The sequence below is a fragment of the Poecilia reticulata genome, chromosome 3 (genome assembly GCF_904066995.2).
Source record: "Poecilia reticulata chromosome 3, P_reticulata-male-v2, whole genome shotgun sequence".
Taxonomy (NCBI): Eukaryota; Metazoa; Chordata; class Actinopteri; order Cyprinodontiformes; family Poeciliidae; genus Poecilia; species Poecilia reticulata.
The window spans coordinates 32,392,270-32,413,610 of record NC_088832.1 but is presented as its reverse complement, the minus strand read 5'-3'; the positions used below and the strand labels follow the sequence as shown (position 1 = coordinate 32,413,610).

The 21,341-nt window shown below is 38.2% G+C and overlaps 1 long non-coding RNA gene across 1 annotated transcript in view; it reads left to right on the top strand.

The window, feature by feature from the left end:
• Positions 1-21,061, top strand: part of LOC103462915 (uncharacterized) — a 37,335-nt gene extending 16,274 nt beyond the window's left edge. Inside the window, exons 3-4 of the long non-coding RNA XR_014087013.1 lie at positions 11,630-11,731; positions 20,906-21,061. This is a non-coding gene — a long non-coding RNA (uncharacterized LOC103462915). The remainder of the gene's footprint in view (positions 1-11,629; positions 11,732-20,905) is intronic.
• Positions 21,062-21,341: the final 280 nt, after the last annotated feature.

The following is a 21,341-nucleotide window of genomic DNA, read 5'->3' as shown; positions in this document are numbered from 1 at the left end:
ATTAGTTTTTTAAAATGAAAAGTAAACATTTATTCCATAAGTACAACAACGTAGCATTCCTTAAGTGAACGATTCTGCAGCTATAAAGTATTTCTAACAGCGATGGCAAAAGGTGCTTAATTTTTCTTCTTCTTTTTAACACAATTTGAACCAGGTGAAAATAAAACTACAACTCTGAGTGTTTTCCTCCTAAATGCAAAAATATAAAAATTTTTTTTACATTTTTAGCTTAATTACTGCTTTGATTGTCGTTGTTTCAGCATATTGCCTTTTTTCAGTCTCTACACACCAGTAAATGATTAATCAATTACTAAATTAGTTTTGGTGATCTTTTCAATTATTGATTAATCATGCTTGATCCGATTAATTGTTTCAGTGGAGAAGTTGCTGTACTCCTTTCCGTCCCTGCAGAAGATGTCTCATATAAAGGCTCATGTACGGAAGAAGAATAGGGCCACTGAAAACTCTAAACGAATTTTAACTTTTCTTCTCAGAATTCTGGCTTTTGATCTCAGAGGATTAAATTCAGAATTTTAGAATTCTGACATTTAACGCCAGAATTCTTTCTCTTAGTGGCCCTAATTGTCTTCCGTACTCATGTTGGAAACCAATTAGGCTTGCAAACGTACTCTCATCATACCTGTTGTCCTGTTTGGCACCTGGGCCTTGAGTTCGTCACATGTGAAGTAGAAAGATGAAATTGTGTTAAAATGCCTTTGCTTTTTCTCTTTAAATAGCACAAAACTTCAACAAAGCCCCTAATGATTTCTTAAGATAAATAATTTAATTTAATAGATAACACATGAAACCCCTTCGTCACCAGAAAAGCAGCCGGTTTTGTGCTGCAGTGTTGGAGGAAGCATCGCGCTCTGCCTCTCTTTTGTCTGGCCCATTGACATGTAAATGTCCTCCTGCTATACGGCATCAGCAGAGAGAAAAACCACCGAATTGAAATGTCAATAGTAATTTTTGGCATGCAAGGGACATCTGAGAGTCAAGGGCTGCCTCCCGGGAGAAATGTAAAAACCGGAGAGTGAGGGAAGTATGGAGTGTGTGTGTGTGTGTGTGTGTGTGTGTGTGTGTGTGTGTGTGTGTGTGTGAAGGCGATGGAGAATTGGAAGAGGATGGGAGATGTAATAGAGGGGCAGATAAAGTGGAAGTCAGTGTGATGGAGGAGAAGAAGAAGGGGGAGTAATGGCAGTCAGAAGGTGAGCTGTCAGACGGGAGGGAGAGTGCGATCCTCCGACGGCGGGGGGAGGAAGAAAGATGGAGGAAGGACCGCCGCGCGCCGCTCCTCCTCTGGGATTCTCCTCCTCTCCCTCCGCCGCTGATGGACAGGCTGAAATACCGCAGGAGCCACCTCCCGTAATGACTTGATGAATGAGCTTCTCCGGCCGAAACCCCCACCTTCACTCCTCCTCTGCCTCATCCTCGCCAACATGGCCGCCCCCCGCAGCAGCATCAGGCGGCAGGAAACTACCGTGATCCGCAGGAAACCGCCGCAAACCACACTCACACCGCGACATGTTTGCATAAAACATGCCAAAAATGACCGCTGCACTGCAGAATAGCGGCTGGGATGTACGGAAGATGATTAGGGCCAAAAAATATATTTTTCTCATTATTCTGACTTTAGTCCCAAATTTACGAGTTTTCTCAGATTTACGATTTTGTCAGAATTTGGACTTTCTCTCAGTATTATAATTTAATCTCAGAATTACGACATTTTAACCGAATTCTTTATTTGCTTATTTCAGAATTCTGATTATTTCTAAAAATTGACTTTTTTTCTTGGAATTGAAATAAACGTTTCATGGACCATCAGGCGAATTGACTCTTAAAGCTCAAACCTACCGAATACATTTGGGTCAAATTTTCAGTGTGGATAAAATGCAGGTTTACAAATCGGATAACAAAGAAGAAACAGTTAAGTAATTATTTTCATGTACTAACAGCTTCATCCACATACAACTAAGAATATTTGGTTATTTGGACAGAGATCGACACAGAATTAGAATTATGATTTTAAAGCTTTAATATTTTAGATTTTTTAATATATTTTCTGTATGGAAACAGCTCCACAGCTCAGTTGATTTTATTTTTTTTACTACTAACGTGTGGATCTCGTTTATCTTATTGATCAAAATCGGCTGAGCTTTGTTTGCTTTGTGAGGTTTGATTCTGCAGCACTATGCGCTTCATGCTCAGCAAAGTCATTAATACTGGATTTTCAAATCAATGGCTTTGGCTCTGTCTTGTTTTCCAAATCAATGTTGCTGCTTTTATTTTATCTGACATGTCCTTTGTGTCCCTGCTGAGCAGAGAAAATGTAAACTTTTTTTTTATCATGCTGGGATTAAAAAGAGAAAATGGCTCCAGTATGAGAATAAATCATGGAAATGATCTGCGGCACGGCCAAACATCTGCAAATTTCTGTGGAAAAAAAAAGTCTGACAAATTAGAGCTCTGAGTCTAAAATGACAAAAATGCTGTTTTAGAGAAAAGATGTCAACTGTTTAACAATCGGACCGGTTCACACCGGTCTGAAAAGATCTGGATTCAGGCCATTAATTGGCACGACTGGAGATTTGTTGGCGCTGAACGCAACACAAGTTTCTGCTGCACAAAGCTGCGTGAAACTTTGACTAGACGGCTGATGCATTCATGGCTCATAAGTCATTTTCCTACTCGTAAGATGTCGGAATTTCAAACGGTTGAAGGTTGGAAACCTGCAGGAAGGCGACCAAACGCTCAACACTGGACACTGATCACGCAGTTTTAAGGTGATTTCATGAAATTTTCACGTAGTTATTAACGCTTTTCTTGCAATTATGAAATCCATCCATCCATCCATTTTCTTACACCCTTGTCCCTCAGTGGGGTCGGGAGGGTTGCTGGTTCCTCTCCAGCCAACGTTCTGGGCGAGAGGCGGGGTCACCTGGACAGGTCGCCAGTCTGTCGCAGGGCAACACAGAGACACACAGGACACACAACCATGCACACACACACCTAGGGACAATTTAGACAGACCAATTAACCTGACAGTCATGTTTTTGGACTGTGGGAGGAAACCGGAGTACCCGGAGAAAACCCACACATGCACAGGGAGAACATGCAAACTCCATGCAGAAAGACCGGGGCCGGGAATCGAACCCAGAACCTTCTTGCTGCAAGGCAACAACTCTACCAACTGCCCCACTGTGCAGCCCATAATTATGTTATCTTATCTCATAATTATATTTTATATAATCAAAATTATATTTTATTGTAATTATGAGCTTTTTTCTCATAATCTGGAAATCTTACCTTGTAATTTTACATCTTAAAATTATGATTTTTGTTCTCGTTATGAAGTCTCACAAATAGAACGTATTTTGTTGTAGTTTTTAAATCTTTTCCCGTAATTATGAATTTTTTTCCCATAATATATTTTGTCATTTTTACGATATCTTATGTCGTAGTTACAAGATTTTCTCTCATAATTTTGGGATTTTATTGTAATTGAGATTTTCTTTCTCTTAAATATGAAATTTTATTTCTTAATTGTGACATATTTTCTTGTGTTATAATATCCAGATCTCTGAATCTCCGGGTCTTGTAGTGACAAGATTAGGCATCTATGTTTTAAAAATTATTTTTACAAAAGATACATCTACTGAGAACACGCCAGTTTTGAGAAATCTGGTTAATGAAAACACTTTTTCCCCACGAGTCACATGATCAACAGGATGTTACTACTGGTGGAAACGAAGAAGACAGGAAGCGGTAGGAGGATTATGTTTCTTTATCATTCATTGCTAGAACAAACTTATTCATTTTTCATTATTGATTTTAATGTTTGTTTTTAATGGAAATGGCTAAATTATTGGGGTTTTTTAGACATTAGCACGATATCGACAAAAGTTTGCTCACATTTGTAATGGGGGAAAAAATTTATTGTCTACAAATAATCCTCAGTAGACCAAATAAGATGCAGAGTGAAATACAGATCCCAGAGTCATAATGAGCGCTCTGTGTCTCCCCTGCTTGTGATGAACATGAGTTTCTGTATCCGAACGCCCTGCAGCAGACAGCTGGCCCTCAGAGGTTGGCGGTTCAATCCCAGAGCTGCTCTTTGTCAGAGGGCATGATGATCTCCAGGAGAGGTCACGTCAGGACAAACAGCAGTCATAATAACAGAGCTGGGTGTCTGCACGGACCAGCTGGGGCTGGGAAACGAGACGATAGCCAGGCAGGAAGGAGGGCTCAGCAGAAACAGACATGAATGAAGGAGTGAAGGGATTTATCTCTGAGGAAAGCGTAATCTGCCCGGAAACAGGAGGCTGCATCTTTACGTACAAGACCCGTCCTTCTAGTTTGGCCTTTTGGAGACGAAGCATGAAATTTATACACTGCTCAAAAACATAAAGGGTGTAACTCTTAAACAACACAATATAACTCCAAGTAAATCAAACTTCTGTGAAATCAAACTGTCCACTTAGGAAGCAACACTGATTGACAATCAATTTCACCTGCTGTTGTGCAAATGGAATAGACAACAGATGGAAATTATTGGCAATTATATTTCATTCATTCAGATCTAGGATGTGTTATTTGAATGTTCCCTTTATTTTTTTGAGCAGTATACATATCACACACACACACACACTGTGGCTGCCATCAGTGGCAGTTTAAGTCAATTTAATGGTTTTAGGTTGGAATAAATAAGTTAAAGTAGCATAAAATATTTTATGTTTATTAAAAGTTGATTGTAGCCGTATTGTTGTTTTAAAATGCGTATTTAAAGGTTGTGCAAATGTTTCCAGAGTGGAACCAGTGTTTGATGTGCTGATTGGTGTAGATCTATATTTTCAGTTGCTGGCAGAGGGTAGCATCCTTTCTTTTTCCAGTTACTAGAGAGATTTGGTAACTGGATTCTTAATGTTTTTTTGTCAGAATCAAAATTGTCTAAATTGTTCATGCGCCATCAGTTCTAGTCTAAATCTCTTTAAAAAAAATCTAATCTACCAAATAAATGTTTGACAGAAGTGCAGGGCTACACATCCTACAGCAAGGAAGAAACAGTTGTGTAATTATTCTCGTATTCTAAGAACATCATAGACCAACGCCTAACAATATTTAGGTGTATTTATTTTGATTTTGACATGGATTGACACAGAATTAGAAACACGATTTTACATTCAGAATTCTTAAAAAAAAAAAAGTCAGAATTTTACTTTTTCATTTTTTCTGTTGGTGTTGACCCTCTTCGGGAGGTCAGAGGTCATGCCCACTCGTGTTTTATTTTGCTCTGCCTCCCCACCAGCTGTTGACTGCAGAGAGACGCTGTCTGTGATTCAGAGCTGGGAATTTGTCATTTTAAAGTGTGGGTCAAACGGCCTCTCAGGCTATTGATTGGCTTGTCCTCCCTTATTACTCCCCTGTTATGTATTGCACCCTTCGTCAGAGCTGCGACAGCCGCAAACACATTAAACCTGAGCTGCTTCGATCCTCCATAAAGTGGCGCGACGCCGCTGCAGCAGCTGCTGCGCTTCGCCGGGAGCAGATGAGCTACCAATCAAGAACACGGATGCAATGTTCTCGCCGCTCCGCTTTCTGGAGTTACGATCGGTCCCAGAGAGGATCTACGGCAGCCCGACTTCACCTCACAACACAAGGTTATTCATAACTTTCCTTTAAAAAACGCCTGGCTGTGAGGAAGGAGAGAGTCTCTCCTGTGATCCTGAGGATAAGAAACATTAACTGCATCTGGTGTTCGCATGTTTGATGCTTTCTTTACTTTTACATCCGGAAATTATGCGAAAATTTCAGAATTTCAGAGGGAGGACGCCAAACTCGTTTTCATTTTGTATGACGAAAGAAATGTAAATTTCAGCCAAAAAATTCAGAATGTTTGAGTTTAATCTCAGAAATTTGCTTGAAAAATAACTTTAAAATTTCTGAGCTACAAAAGTCAAAAATTTGTGAGAAAGACTTCAAATATTTTGACATCAATCTTAGAAATTTTTCACAAAATTTTGCAAATTTCTGAGCTCCAAAATGCAAAACTTTACTATGAAAAAAACTATAAAGTTTTAGATTAATTTCAGATATTTTCTAGAAGAAAAATGGAAATTTCAGAACTCCAAATTTCAAAAATTGGCAAGAAAAAAAAACTAAGAAATTTTAAAATAAATCTCAGAAAGGCACTAGAATCAAATGTGGAAATTTCCAAGTCATTCTGAAAAGTCAAAAATTTGCTAGAGATAACTGAAATTTTGAGGTTAATCTCAGAAATTTCCTCCAAAAATCTTTGAAGGTTGTGGAGTACAAAAGAAAAAAAACGGAAGAAAATTTTCAGAAAGTTTGAGAGTAATTTAAAAAAAAAAAATTTCAAGAAAAAAAACCTGTAAATCTTTAAACTTTTGTGTGGTTTGCTAATAAACTATTTTATTGTAATGATTATTTTGAGAAGTTTTGTACGTTACGTTTTCTCACTTCCCGAGGGCTGAGGGCCCCTTTGTCCTTAAACCTTAGTGTCGCCCCTGGATGACCCTGTGGACTTTAACCATTTCTTTAAGATTATTCTTTAAGTTATTCATGATGTTGTATGTTAAATATCAGTCATATTGAGAAGGTTTTTGTTCAAATCAGACCTTTTCTTTGTTCAAATCAGACCTTTTCTTTGTTTCAGGCGACTGAAACAAATTTACACATGAACAAAAATGTGTTTTTATTATGGCCCGGTGCAGATGAGCCAGCAGTGTAACAACAATTTGATGTGGCGAAGTGGTTTTAATAAAGGTTACCTCAGAAGTTCATCTCCGTCTGCAGGATGTGCTAATGGGAGTCGGTCCGGCGCTGAGTGAGTTTGTGTCCGCTGGGTTTAAACGTCGGCTGTTTATCAACACTTTAATATGACAACTGTCCGGTTTCTGAGGAGGGTGAAATCTAATGCTCTTTAAAAATGCTTTTTTTGTATAGGCCTTTTTTATACACTTATCCACACCAACAAATATGCTTACTGAAAACATAAGGGCTCAAGAAGAGGAGACCTGTTTATTGCAAGTCTTCTGGTGTTTTCACACCTGATGGTCCGGTGGACTCGCTTAGATTTAGGACCAAAACTGCAACTTTTTATACATTTTAAGCGGCTGAGTGTTTCACTGCGTTGTGCCTAACGATCCAAACTGTTTGCCGCGCCATTTTTGTTTACATTTCATGAAGAAGGAAGTTGCTCTCAGTGTCGTCTTCAGTGGTTTTTGCATCCCTTCCTTGGTTCTTGGTGCAGCGCCCCCACAGGCGAGGAGGGAAACAAATTTATCCAATTAGTTTAGTTTGCTGAAAATTTATCCATCCATCCATTTTCTTTACACCCTTGTCCCTCAGTGGGGTTGGGAGGGTTGCTGGTGCCTCTCCAGCTAACGTTCCGGGCGAGAGGCGGGGTCACCCTGGACAGGTCGCCAGTCTGTCACAGGGCAACACAGAGACACACAGGACACACAACCATGCACACACACACACACACATCTAGGGACAATTTAGACAGACCAATTAACCTGACAGTCATGTTTTTGGACTGTGGGAGGAAACCGGAGAAAACCCACCATGCACAGGGAGAACATGCAAACTCCATGCAGAAAGACCGGGGCCGGGAATCGAACCCAGAACCTCCTTGCTGCAAGGCAACAGCTCTACCAACTGCGCCACTGTGCAGCCCTGTTTGCTGAAAATTTTGATTCCTAATTGAACCAAGTCTTCCAGACTACCAGGTGTGGAAACTGGATTTAATTCCTTGTTAAAAAATAAGTTTGATTCCTAAATTTTGACTTGAAGAAACATAAAATGCAACAGAAGCATTAAGACTTCGTCTCTCCAAGGAACGCATCTCTCACAGCACTTCTTCCATTTCTTGTGCGATATCTCACCCTCCAGCTACAAGATCCTTCAGTTTTTTTCTTAATAGGATGAAAATAAACACAAGAAAAATGAAACAATTCTTAAAACTGGACCACCAGCTCATCCTTAGCCGACCCAGCGTTTGGTCAAACCAGTCTGCTTCCCGTCCAGAAAGCACAAAGTCCGTTACATAATACATGACGGGGAAGGGCATGGCGGCCGAGCGCTGCTGAATCAGCTGCAGAAGCTGCTCTGATCGGACATGATGAAGGCCAGCCTGTCCTGACAAGCTCGCACAAACCCTGAGAGGAGCACTTGGTCACCCACCTCACCGTCTGCTTTCAATCTGCCACTCACCGCTGCAGGCGGGGCATTAGGTGGGCTTATCGCCCCGCTGCTGTCTGGATGTCCATCTCCCCCCAAACGCAGCCAGAGCTCACTGCCCGTTCGCCACAAAGCCCCTGATCAGCGGTGAGCAGCAAGACTGCTTCTGAAAAAACAAAAAAAACATCTAAACTTATGTGCTTGTGTACAATAACCTACAACAGCGTGTCAGGGAGAATAGAAAAATGAGCAAATTTCTGTCCAAGAACTCAGAAATTTTGAAGTTGATCAAAAATTTTCTAGAAAAAAATCTTCAAAATTTGTGAGTTTAAAATGTCAAACTTTTGTGGGAAATAAATCTCAGAATTTCTTTAGATTAACCCCAGAAAATGTTTGTCAAAAAAGTCAAAATTTAGACTTTTCGAGCTCAAGAAATTTTCACGTTTTTTCTAGAACATTTCTGAAGTTGATCTAAAAATTTGGGAGTTTTTCAAGTTCCAAGTTTTTTCATAAAATTTTGAGATCAATCTCAAACTTTCTGATCTTTTTGGCGGACTTCTACTCCTCCTTTTACCAATCTAATGGCCTCAATATGACCTCATAATAATAAACAAGTAGAAGGAAACTTACAAATTAGTGTTTCCAATAAAAATTGTCTAGAAAATGTCAGTTTCAAAAGTGGAGAATGTTCAACTTTGAGAAATCCTCAGAGTTGTGAAGTTAAAGCTGGTCAGCGTGTTGCAGGTTTAAAGCAGCCTGTGCTGTGAAACTGCAGGTTCCCCCTCTGTCTTTCTCTCTCTCTCTTTCTCTCTCTGTCTGTCTCTCTTTTTAATGAAGGACATGATGAGGTGAATCCAGGTTAAAGTCATTATCGCTCATTGATTTCCCTCATTAAATCGAAGATGTAATCACAGAGGTGAGGAAGGAAAAACGTTACTCGGGTCAACGAGATATCAAGTCTTAATTTTTTTGTTAAAAGGCCTTAAGAATCCTTGTGAAACCTTACAAAGAAAATTTTTATTGCTTTTAAAAAAAGCTAGAAGGCAATAAGCTGCAGAGAAGTGTTTAATAACTTTTTATTATGAAACCAAAGAGATCATTAGTTTTTTCATTTTTGTAAATCACACTTAAATGGTAACCAAATCAAAACAACTTAATCTTATTAGTGAAAGAAACAGTAATTGCCTCTGAGACCTAAAACCTCCTACAATGATATTCTGTCTTTTAAAACACTCGGGGGGAATTTTGTTCACTCTTGCAAATTAATGTTGTTGTTTTTTAGCATGAATTCTGATTCATTTTGCTGGATTTGAGTCCTGACTTTGACTAGGACACTGCAAAGTCTTCATTTTGTTTAGTTTTTTTTAGCCAACTTCCTGCTGGGCTTCACGTTGTCTTGTTTCTGGAAGTGAAGCTGATGGACGAACATCCTCCATGAGCAGAGTTCAATTAATTAATCGTGATTAATCGATTATTAAAATAATCGTCACCTAGCTTACTAATCGATTAATCGTTAACTGGAGTGAAAAGGGTTAAGGTTCAGTTTGCTGAAAGAGTAAAACGTACAAAAATGTACAAAATATACAATAATAGCAGAAACTATAAGCAGAAATAAACAAATCCAAAACACAAATGAAGAAAACAAACGTGTTGATATCTAATCTCATAAACAATAAAGAAACGATCAAATCAGACCCGTAAATGAAAACCAAAAGAACAAACATCTCAGCATCGCAACACTTTCCTTCCATTTTTCTGATTTTACGTGTTTATAATGAAGAATCTGAATATTTTAAAATTAAAGAAAGTTGTTCCCGTCTCAATCTGCAGTTATTTTCCTGCCTGAATATTTTCCACTGCATGACTTTGGTGTCGAGTTTCACCGTCTTTATGGCAGTTAAATTAATTTGAAAACTCAAACAAGCTTTACCAAGCAATACTACTAAAATTATCCTGGCTAATGGATTTTGTTTTTTGTAAGATTTCCAACCAAAAAATTGGAAAATGTTCAAATATATCCTGACTTTTAGTCTCTACACTGCAAAAACACAAAATTATAGCAGGTAACGTTGGTCTAGTTTCTCATGCAAATATGTTAGTTCACTAAAAATAAGACAAAACTGGATTACAAGTAACTTTTCAGCAAGATATAGGAGCTTGTTTTAAGTAAATTATTCCCTAAAATAGATGACAAAGTACAAGTTGCATTAACAGATTGTTTCACTTGTAACAAAACATTTTCCCCATTTTATAGGTGAAATAGTCTGGAAGTGAAACTAGTTCTTATTCATCAACATTAAGAAAGTATCGGCTCTAAATAAGCTCCTCTATCTTGCTGAAAAGTTACTTGTAATCCAGTTTTGTTTTATTTTAAGTGAAATGAGATTTTTCCATTAGAAACAAAACCAAAAATACTTGGTAGTATTTTGTGTTTTTGCAGTGTAGCCGTTTTTGGTAAGACGTTCATGTCTTTTCTAATGCACCTAAACATTAAGCAAATAGTTATGGTAAATCTCAGTTCAGCGTCTTGCTCGTCCCAAACATGATTCAGTTTTAAGACCAAACATTCTCTCAGGATTTGCAGCCGGATCTGCATCAGGTTTCCTTCATAATCAAAAATCTGCAGGAGAAATCAAATTACCTTCTTCAGAGCAGACGGAGGAGCCGCCTGCCAAACCTCTGAGAAATCTCATATGTTTCAGAAGCGCTGCCCACAGAGGAAAACACAACATCATTAGTGGAGTCATGAAATTCAAGACCAGCTCATGAATATGTCAATACTTTACAGGATTGTGTTTTTTTCCCCCCCCCCTTTTAATTGGATGACTACAGAATCTATTTTTAAAGTGTGCACGTTTATTTGGAGATGTTGCAGAGCTTTCAGTCGGATCAAACAAACTTCATCTGCAGATGGACTGCTCAGGGCATCATGTCCTTGAAATGCTCTGATTAAATTAGCCAGATTTCTTTATGGTGGTTGTTGCTTCCTCAATTAAATCAGTTTACTGTCATGTTTATGAAGCTGCAGTTTCCCTCCTTCCTGTTCACTTTTCATCAGCAGTGTGTCCAGATAACAAGCAGGATCTTTGGGAGCATCTTTTGCCGTTTTCACCACCTGCAGAGAGGATTTCCTCCCTTAGTATCCAAACAATTCCTGGTCTTTGAGTTGCTAAAGCTGCCCGTTTCATGCTAACCGCTAAAAACTGCTAAAAAAGTTTATATTGAATTTATCAAGGTATGTGTAAATACATGGGATCTAACCAAACTTTGCTCCATTATATTAAAGGCGACCATATTACGTTGCATTTCATGCACTAAATTATTCTTAGATAATGAGATTTTAGTGTGTTTTATGACGTCTTGTCTCTTTAAATCCAGATGAGCTGCTGTTGGCCACGCCCCCCTTAATTAACGTTTACATTCGCAGGTGAGAATGGCTGCAAACAGATGCCCAATTATGCAACCGTACATCTTTGAAAAGCAGAAGTGGGGCCTCCTGCACAACAATGCAGCAAGTGGTTTCTGGATGGTAAGGCAACAACAAAATACTTTGTCTTTTCCAGCAGCCATTGTACAGCTCATACAGCGGTAATCCAGCTGACCAAGTGAGCTGGAGATCAGCAGTAAGTTGAGAAAAAAAAATCTTGTTATAAGTGATGGAATTTAGAACTTTTTAAAATAAGTATTAAGAAATTATCGACTTAAAACAAGCTCCTAAATCCATCTGAAAAGTTTCTTGTAAGTTAGTTTTGTCTTACATGAAACTTGTTATTGCACTAGAAACTAGACGAAAAATGCTGTTTTTTACTTTGTAGAATGGCCTAGTTAAAGTTCAGACCTAATTGTAATAAAAAATTTGTGGCAGAGCTTAAAAATACCTTAAAATGAATCAAATGTGTGGTAAAATCACCTGTGTAAAACCTCTGATCATCACAAAAACGGTTAATCGAATTTACATCTAAAACATGCATGTTTCTACCACACAATTATTTCATTATTATTTTATTTCAGTGCAAAAAAGAGCGAAAGCAAAAACTTTAAAACGTCATTAAAGGGCAATATAAAAGCATCATGTTAATATAATCAAAAGTTGATTTTTCTGCAGTTAAAGGCGTTTTCACAGCACAAATAATAAGGTGAAAATCTCATAATAAAGTAAAATTTGATCATTGGAGCTAAAATAAGCGAATTTAATGCCGTTTTCAGAGAAACTGTGTCATGAGAGCGGATCTGATGGTGAAACTGACACCACCGTTTCAAGCGTTGGTTCAGTGAGAGCGAGTAATTCGCTCAGCGACCCGCCGCCGCGTTCGCAGCCCGACCCGCCCAGACTCTCTGGAGACGGGCGCAGATATGAAAGTGAGAAGATCTCGGTCGAATGAAGTTAATTATGCTGACGAAGAGCCAGGTGACCAGAGGGACTGAAGGCTGCAGCCCATCGTGATGCAGCTGCAGAAGAAGGAAAGGAGGAACGACGACGACTCCTTTCTGTTTGACGACCATAAAGCTCAACGAAACGTGACACTGCAAAAACTCAAAACCTTACCAGGTATGACTGGCCTAGTAGTTTCTAGTGTAAATGTTATTACACCTAAATTAAGACAAAACAAGTAGATTTTTAGGAAGATATAGAAGCTTGTTTTAAGTCATTAAGATTATTCCACTTATGTCGAGACATTTTTCCCAGCTTATATATAGTGCCAGTAAGAAAAGTGCTCATATTCTAATGTTGTTCAAAATCAATATGTATAATATTTGATTTACCAGCCTCTTGTTTGTGTTGATTTTATTAAGACATTAGAGTTGAATTGGGAAGTGTGGGGGGTTGAACCCATGACCTTGGCGTTATTAGCACCACGCTCTGACCCACTGAGCTAACCAACCATACACACTGCTCAGTTTTCATGGATTTAAGAAAGACGAACTTGATCTCAACAATCAAAATTTAAGAAAAGTGCTCATATTCTAATGTCTTTCAATATCAATAATATTTCATTTATCAGCCTCTTGTTTGTGTTGATTTTATTAAGACATTAGAGTTGAATTGGCCAGTATGGGGATTGAACCCATGACCTTGGCGTTATTAGCACCACGCTCTAACCAGCCATACACACTGTTCAGTTTCCATTCTTTTGAGAAATATGTACTTGATCTTTACGATGAAAATTTAAGAAATGTGCTCATATTCTAATGTTTTTGTTTTCAATATGTATAATTTTTGATTCACCAGCCTCTTTTTATGTGTTGATTTTATTACGACTACACATCTGAATTGACCAGTATGGGGATTGAACCCATGACTTTGGGGTTATTAGCACCACGCTCTGACCAGCTGAGCTAATACCTTAGTGCACTTGAAATAAACTAAGTAACTTAAACATCTCATCAAGATAAATAAGGTTGATTTGAGTCAATAATTCTTTAAATTAGACAAATAAAAATACTGGTTCCACTTGCAGAGACATTTTCCCAAGTGAGATAATCTACCAGTGGATCTAGTATTTTTTATTAATATTAAAGAATTATTAACTTAAAACACGCTCCTAACTGTTGCTGAAAAGTCACTAAGTTAGTTTAGATTTTATTCAAATGTACTAAAACATTTGCACTAGAAATTAGACCCCATTTTTCACAGATTACCAAAAGATAAGCGAAGCATTTTCATCTGGCGTTGCTAGGTAACGGGCTTGGCTTCGCTGGTGTTGCTAGGTAACAGGGCAGTGCCTGCTGATTTGTGACTTTCCATTCTGGAGGTTTTTGAAACGACTCATTTTCCAGACACTGAAAATATATTATCTTATTTCCAAATAAAAGCTGGCTGCTTTTTTAAGGGCTTGGATTGTTTTTAGAAGCAGTTGGGACCCAAACTGAAGAATAAAAACATGAATTAGGTCACGTTAAGACAGAACAACCCTCTAAGCCAATGTTGTATGAGTTTTCTCTCACCGACTACTTCAAGTTTCTTTTCCAACTAATTAGGAATGAAATTGATCACCATTAAACCTATGAGGTAATGCTGACTGCTCAGAGATTCCTGCTGGAGCGGCCATGTCTGATGGGAAAGCGGCGTGTTTTGTCGTCTGCGCCGCCTCACCAGCAGGTCTCCCTTTGATAATTCAGTGGCCGGGTCATGGTCTGGTTTTGAACTCAAGGTCTTGTGGCATTCCAGGCCAAAGGTCAACCCAAACACTGATGAATGAAAGAGGCGGGAGGGGGTCAGCCTTCGAAGGCTGACAGGAAGCCAGCAGAACCAGGAAGGCGGTATTATTCTACATCAGTGTTTTTTAAAGACAGTAACACACACACACACACACACACACACACACACACACACACACACACACACACACACACACACACACACACATACACACAGTGACTAGTAATTGAAGGTAGTGGGAGGTACGTCAGTGGAGGGAGGATTAATTTTCAAGAATTTAAGCTTGGAAAACCAAAATACCTGAGACTGCCACTGAGATGGATTTAGTTTGTGTCGGTCAGAGTTCAGGGCAGAAAGGAGATTTGTTCTGGAGTTCATGGGAAGAATTAAGGAACAGCGGTACCTGATGAGATCAGAGCAGATCTGAGAGCTGCTTTAAAAGGGATAAATAATGTTTTTTTAACTGAATTGAATTAATGACAGACTGCTGCATCCTCAGTGCACAAAGCAGCGTAGCCGCAGATCCTTCGCAGTCATATTCAGTAAATTAGAAAATGCATTGAGATGAGGCCAGTTTGTCAGGAAAAAAATCACATTTTTACATTTTTCTATTTCCATTTGGTTTGTGCTGTTTCTAAAATCATCCAGATCAATAAAACAAACACCCAGCCAGTTTTTGACAATAATTTTATGTTTTTATGGTGTCTGGAAAATGAGCCACTTTAAAAAGCTCTAGAATGTATCATCATAAATCATCAGCAAGTGTGCCATTTCCTAGCAACCCCAGCAAAGCCCAGCCGTTACCTAGCAACCCCAGCAGAGCTCCAGTACGTTTGGTGAGCTGGATTTACTGGTTATACATTTATTCCCAATTAGTTTAAAACAATTGGAAGTAGATGGGGAGAAAATACTGAGAGTACAACTTCTGTTTAGAAGGTTGTACTCCATCTTAAAGGGGATCAATTATGCAAAACTCACATTTTGCACATTTTTGTACTTCCATTTGAGTTTTTACCGCTTCTAAAACCATTCCAACATTTTTAAAAAGCAACAACACAAAAAACACCAAATGTGTTGCGGCAATAAGTTAATGATTTACTTATTGCCACAATAAGTCATTTCAAAAATCTCTGGAATGTAACATCAATGATGCCAGGTGAACCCTAACCCTGTTACCTAGCAACCTGAGATGGAGCTCCAGCCTGTTTGGTCCGCTGGTTTTACCGCTGAGGCACTGTACAATGGCTGCTGGAAAAGAAAAATATTTTGTTGTTGACTTGCAATCGAGAAACCACTTGCTGCATTGTTGTTGGTTGTGCAGGAGGCTCCACTTCTGCTTTTCAAAGATGTATGGTTAGATAATTGCACTTCTGTTTCCAGCCAGGTGCGAGTGTTAAAGTTGATTTGGGAGGCGTGGCCAGCAGCTTATTTGGATTTAAACTGACAAGACGTCATAAAACAGACTAAAATCTCAACATCTAAGAAGGATTTATTGCAGACCATGTTTTATATCACCCATTAAACTATCCTAACCTGTTCAAGGAAGCATAGTTGGTCACTTTTAAGAAAATTATACCAAAATCTCCCAATAAATTTTTAATGTTTCAAAGAAAAAAAATTAGCAATCCCAACGGAACCAAAAACAGGAGTGTTTAGTCTAGCGGCTCTCAACGTGGGCGGTACCGCCCCCCAGGGGGCGTTCAGAGGACGGCAGGTGGCGCTGGCGGACATTTTTACAAAAGTAGGGCGCTGGGATGCCTTTGGGGGGCGTTTGGTCGAAGGTAAACTTTACACCTTATATGCACAACAATGCCAGTTTAGACTTTGAGCAACTTGGTGAAACTGTATTGTGTAACATTAAATCATGCTTGGCTGCAACTGTATAGATGGCAGCTCTTCTTCTATTCAGTGTTTGTAGCTTCTGTTAGCTTCTTGGCGCAGCTCCGTTCTCCTGCTAAAATCACGACACCCTCACTGTGTATCCCTCTGAAAAATTAACCCAATTAAATAAAGAAATCAAGAAATCCCTCCATGGGTGATACCACAATAGAAAGCGCTCATTTTATAGCGTTAACACGGTGCTGTAAGTGGTCCGGTATGAAACGGGGTGATAGAACAAAACAGGACTTTTAAATTTCAATAATCAGAATGCAGAAATTGTTTCCGTTGTTCTAAAAGGTTTATGTCAGTCTGGCTTTTCCCCATCGATACGCTTCCCGACCGCCCTGCACCTTAGGGGCTTAAAAAAAAAAAGACGTTTACATTGCGCAAAACTCTGAAACAGGAGAAGCGGGACATAAAACGGAGCGACGTGAATTATGGCATAAAAACAGAGAATCCGACGCTGAACAGTGAAAAATCAACACATGATGTGAAACAAATGATGATTAGGCGGCGCAGCAGGTGATGAGTGAAGATTACTGATGGTCAATAAACGATAAAATAAATCTAGCAAAAGGAAAAAAACTAAAGTGGACATAGCAATAAACCAAGAGAGGATAAAACGAATCAAATGAAACTAAACGGAAATGAATGAAGAACAAAACGCAAGAATAAACTAAGAAACTAAATTAAATACAGAGGAATAAACTGGTATGGCAAGACCTTTCGAGCAATAATTAATACAGAGGACTGTATGGCAAGAATAAACAGACACTATTTCCACATAAAAGGTAAAATAATATTGTTGAAGTGCCTTGGGTTTGTTGAGACCACATCCATGACACTTTCAATTTGACTCATTAGGATTTGATTTACAACCAGATTTATTCTTTGTAATTTCTGTCCAGTAAAACTATTAATCTATAATCAATAGACAGGTCTATATAAAGATATAATCAATGTTTCTGTCTCATATTTGTACGGCATTAAAAGGATCTGGAACTTTTGTTTTTCCACTGAAAGCTCTGGTTTGCACAATAAATGCCATGTGGGTGAAGTTTTATGGATGATACTCTGATGTCCCATTCTCCTGAAGGCAGCACAGAGCTGCACCACCAGAAACTGAAACACTGAAGAGAAGAAGAGCTATGATTAATGTAGTTACAGTTCTATCCATGTTTTAATGTTTCAGAGCTCAGTCGTTTGCAAATAGATCAAAGTTTAAACTGGCATGTTGAACATCTTTTATCTGGTCATTTTGTGGAATATTTAACAACTAGAAAATGGCACAAAATAAGAATATATTCTCCACTCTGATTGGCTGCTGTTACCAATTTTAACTTGAATGTTCGTTGCATTTTTCATAGACGCCTGTGAAAATAATTTCTATTCCCATAACTTTTTTATTCTCTGGGAAATTATTTTTGATGATAAATACAGAAACAAGCATAAAAATCAAAACATCTACAATAGTGATAGTTATATTAATGATAAAATAATGGTTAGTGCAAAGTAGCCTGCAAATTCTTTGGTGGGGGGCAGTGAGGGACCTGGATAAGGGCTGGGGGGGCGCTGGGCTGAAAAAGGTTGAGAAACACTGACCTAGAATGTGATGAGGATGAGTTGAAAAACACCCAAAGTCTAAGGAATATTTTGATTGAGACTCTTTTGAAAGCATAGCAAGAAACTGTCTGCTTTAAGACAAATCATGAAAAAATCCACCTTTAGCTCCGGAGTTGTGAGTTTTCACAGCGTTTCCAGTGCAGAGTTTGCTCTATCAGCGCTTAGACACACATCCTCTACATGCTTTTTCTGGACCGCCCAGCTTCCTGAATGGCTCTATTTCTGTTGACCCCCGGCTCACAACAAAGATAAAACCCTCCGAGGCGTCGCTGCGTGTCCGGTTGTAAAAACACTAATTCACTTCTCATTTGCCTCTTCTCTTTATGCCGCCTGCAGATGATAAAGTCTTGTTGACCTTTACTCCTCCTCATTGTTATGACTTCCTCATGACGACTCAATTACCTCGTTCAGGGCCGGCCAAAGCCTTTTTGGGGCCCTGAGCAGATTTTCATTAGGGGCCCCACCATACACTGCAAAAACACAAAATATTAGCAAGTTGGTTTTTGTGCAGATTACAGGAGTAGCAAACAAATATATATATATATATTTGTATATATATATTTGTATATATATATATATATATATATATATATATATATATATACAGATCTACCACACCAGAGAAGACCCAAGGTGTAGGTTGTGCAAGGAGGCCCCTGAGACAGTCCAGCACATAATAGCAGGGTGCAAGATGCTGGCAGGGAAATCGTACATGGAACGACATAACCAAGTGGCGGGCATAGTGTACAGGAACATCTGTGCAGAATATGGACTGGAAGCCCCGAGATCACAGTGGGGAACACCCCCAAAAGTGGTGGAGAATGACCGAGCTAAGATCCTGTGGGACTTCCAGATCCAGACAGACAAGATGGTAATGGCGAACCAACCGGACATTGTGGTGGTGGATAAAGAACAGAGGAAAGCCGTTGTGATGGATGTAGCAATACCAAGTGATTACAACATCAGGAAAAAGGAGCATGAGAAATTGGAGAAATACCAGGGCCTCAGGGAGGAACTGGAAAAGACCTGGAAGGTGAAGACCACAGTGGTGCCTGTGGTAATCGGGGCCCTCGGGGCAGTCACCCCCAAACTGGAGCAGTGGCTCAAACAGATCCCAGGAACAACATCAGACATCTCAGTCCAGAAATGTGCAGTTCTAGGCACAGCCAAGATACTGCGCAGAACCCTCAAGCTCCCAGGCCTCTGGTAGAGGACCCGAGCTCAGAGGATGAAACAGACCACCCGAGGAGGGTGAGAAGGGAATTTTTATTTTTATATATATATATATATATATATATATATGTAACTTTCTTTGAATTCTTCAAAAGTTTCCATACATTTTGTCAGTATCTTTTGAACTGTGTGAAATGGGTCAAACCTTTTGGATTTTTCTCTAAGCAGCTGCTTAACTCACATATGCCTCGGGCCGGCTCTGAATTTAAAGTAAAACCATGACTTTGTGTATCTGTAACAATAAAGTGTTCAAATGAACCAGGGAAGATTTTTTTAATCATCAGTGGCCTCAGTGGACAGAAAACATAAATGTAATTAATTAATTACACTTAATTAATTAATGAGACACCAGCTAATTCCCAAGCTCATGGAAGGTTAGAGTCGAGGTTAAGCTACAAGGATCCTGCTTTCTTTAAAATAGAGCGACTAATAAATCCTGTGGGATGTCAGCAACACTTTCAGTTTAACATTTTACTCACAAGGCTTGTATATGCAGCTCCCTGCATTTTGTTTAATTAAAATAACAGTTTTCTCTGTATTTCACTGGGATTCCACCTGTTATATCAGGAGTTTACAAAAGTTTTATAACAAGATCCTCTACCAGGGGTGTCCAAAGTGCGGTCCGCGGGCCATTTATTGCTCTTTGGTTTATCTTTAGTGGCCGCAAAATGGCAAAAAGGCTCCGACACTATTTGTCATTTTTTTAGAATAAGATTTTCCATTGCAAGTTTTTATTGTCTTAAAACTTCAAATAAGTACAACACTGGATTTTCCTTTAATTCGTCTATTTTGTTTGTTTTTTGCTTTTATTTTTCTCTCACAAACATCTGGTGAGTTTTTACTCAGACTTGATGGCACCCCTCCATGACAAAATGCAGCAAAGTTTGTAGAAGAAAATTTATATTTTCTTTCCAGTTAGTAACCTAAAACACTTTATGTATGTTATATGTTCAAACATAAAATATTACAGGTTTTTTTATTGCTCTGAAAGTAAAATACATGAAAAAAATCACAATATTTCAGGTTTTTTAATTGGGGAAAATAAAGAAAATTATTGCTTTAAGGTCAGAGCAAACTAGAAGAGATTAAACATTTAACACATTTTACTTGTTTTGTGTTCTCACAAACTTTTTTTCCTCAAGAATAAAAAGTTAAACACGTTTTTCGCAAGGAATAAATATATTCAAAATGTATTTTTGCTTCATAACTTTCATTTTATTAAATAACCTTTCACAAACAAGAAAACCTTCTGATTAAAGATTATCCAGTAGCGCCATCTGCTGGACAGCTTTTGAAAATGCAGGACACTTGGTTTAATTTAAAATTACTGTTTGTTTTCCCATTTCAGCTTGATTATTGAAATTAAACACCATATATGTTTGATTAATTCCATTTTTAAGAAAGGTTTTGACATAAAGCACTATAACTAATAATTTTTAGCTTAATAAACTCATTTAAATTACACTTTAGATGTAAATAAGGATGATTTCAGTCTTTTAATCATAGGGTAGTGTAAGTAGAAGATGCAACATGAGCTAAATAAGTAAATATGTTCAGGTTTTGTCCTGCTGAAATAAAAAAAACAACAGCATCTCCATGGTAACAGGCTGGTCGGTTGAGTTATTTGGTCCATTTTTAGCTTCCTTTTTAACAACCTTTCACAAAGTTGCAGTTCACCGGCTTATTTCAAGCGTTTAATGCTGAGTTCTTCCTGTATTCCAAACTGGAACTGTTTTAATGTTGCATTTGCTTTATTTTTCCTCCTGTGAGAATCTAAAGTATTTATGTTTACTCTGAATAATGCAGGAAGCGGCTACAAAAGTCTGCGGGTGGCAGTAAAACAGCAGTAAAATGAAGATCAATGTGGCGTGTTCCGGAAGAAGAAAGGAAAATGAAATCCATTTTAACCTTTCAAAATAAAATGTGTCAAATTCAATGGAGAATAAAATTACATCAAACCAATATTTCGTGAAACACTGGACTGGAAGTTTTATTATTATTATTATTATTATTATTATTATTATTATTATTATTATTATTATTATTATTATTATTATTAGTAGTAGTAGTAGTAGTAGTAGTAGTAGTAGTAGTAGTAGTAGTAGTAGTGGGAGTGTGTGTACAGATCATAGTGGTTTTGAAAGTTTAAATAAAATGATACATGAATGGACCAAATAGATTGTGTTAATTAGAAGGAAAAACATTTTTCAATTAAAGTTGGTAACAATGTTTTTGTTTTAAT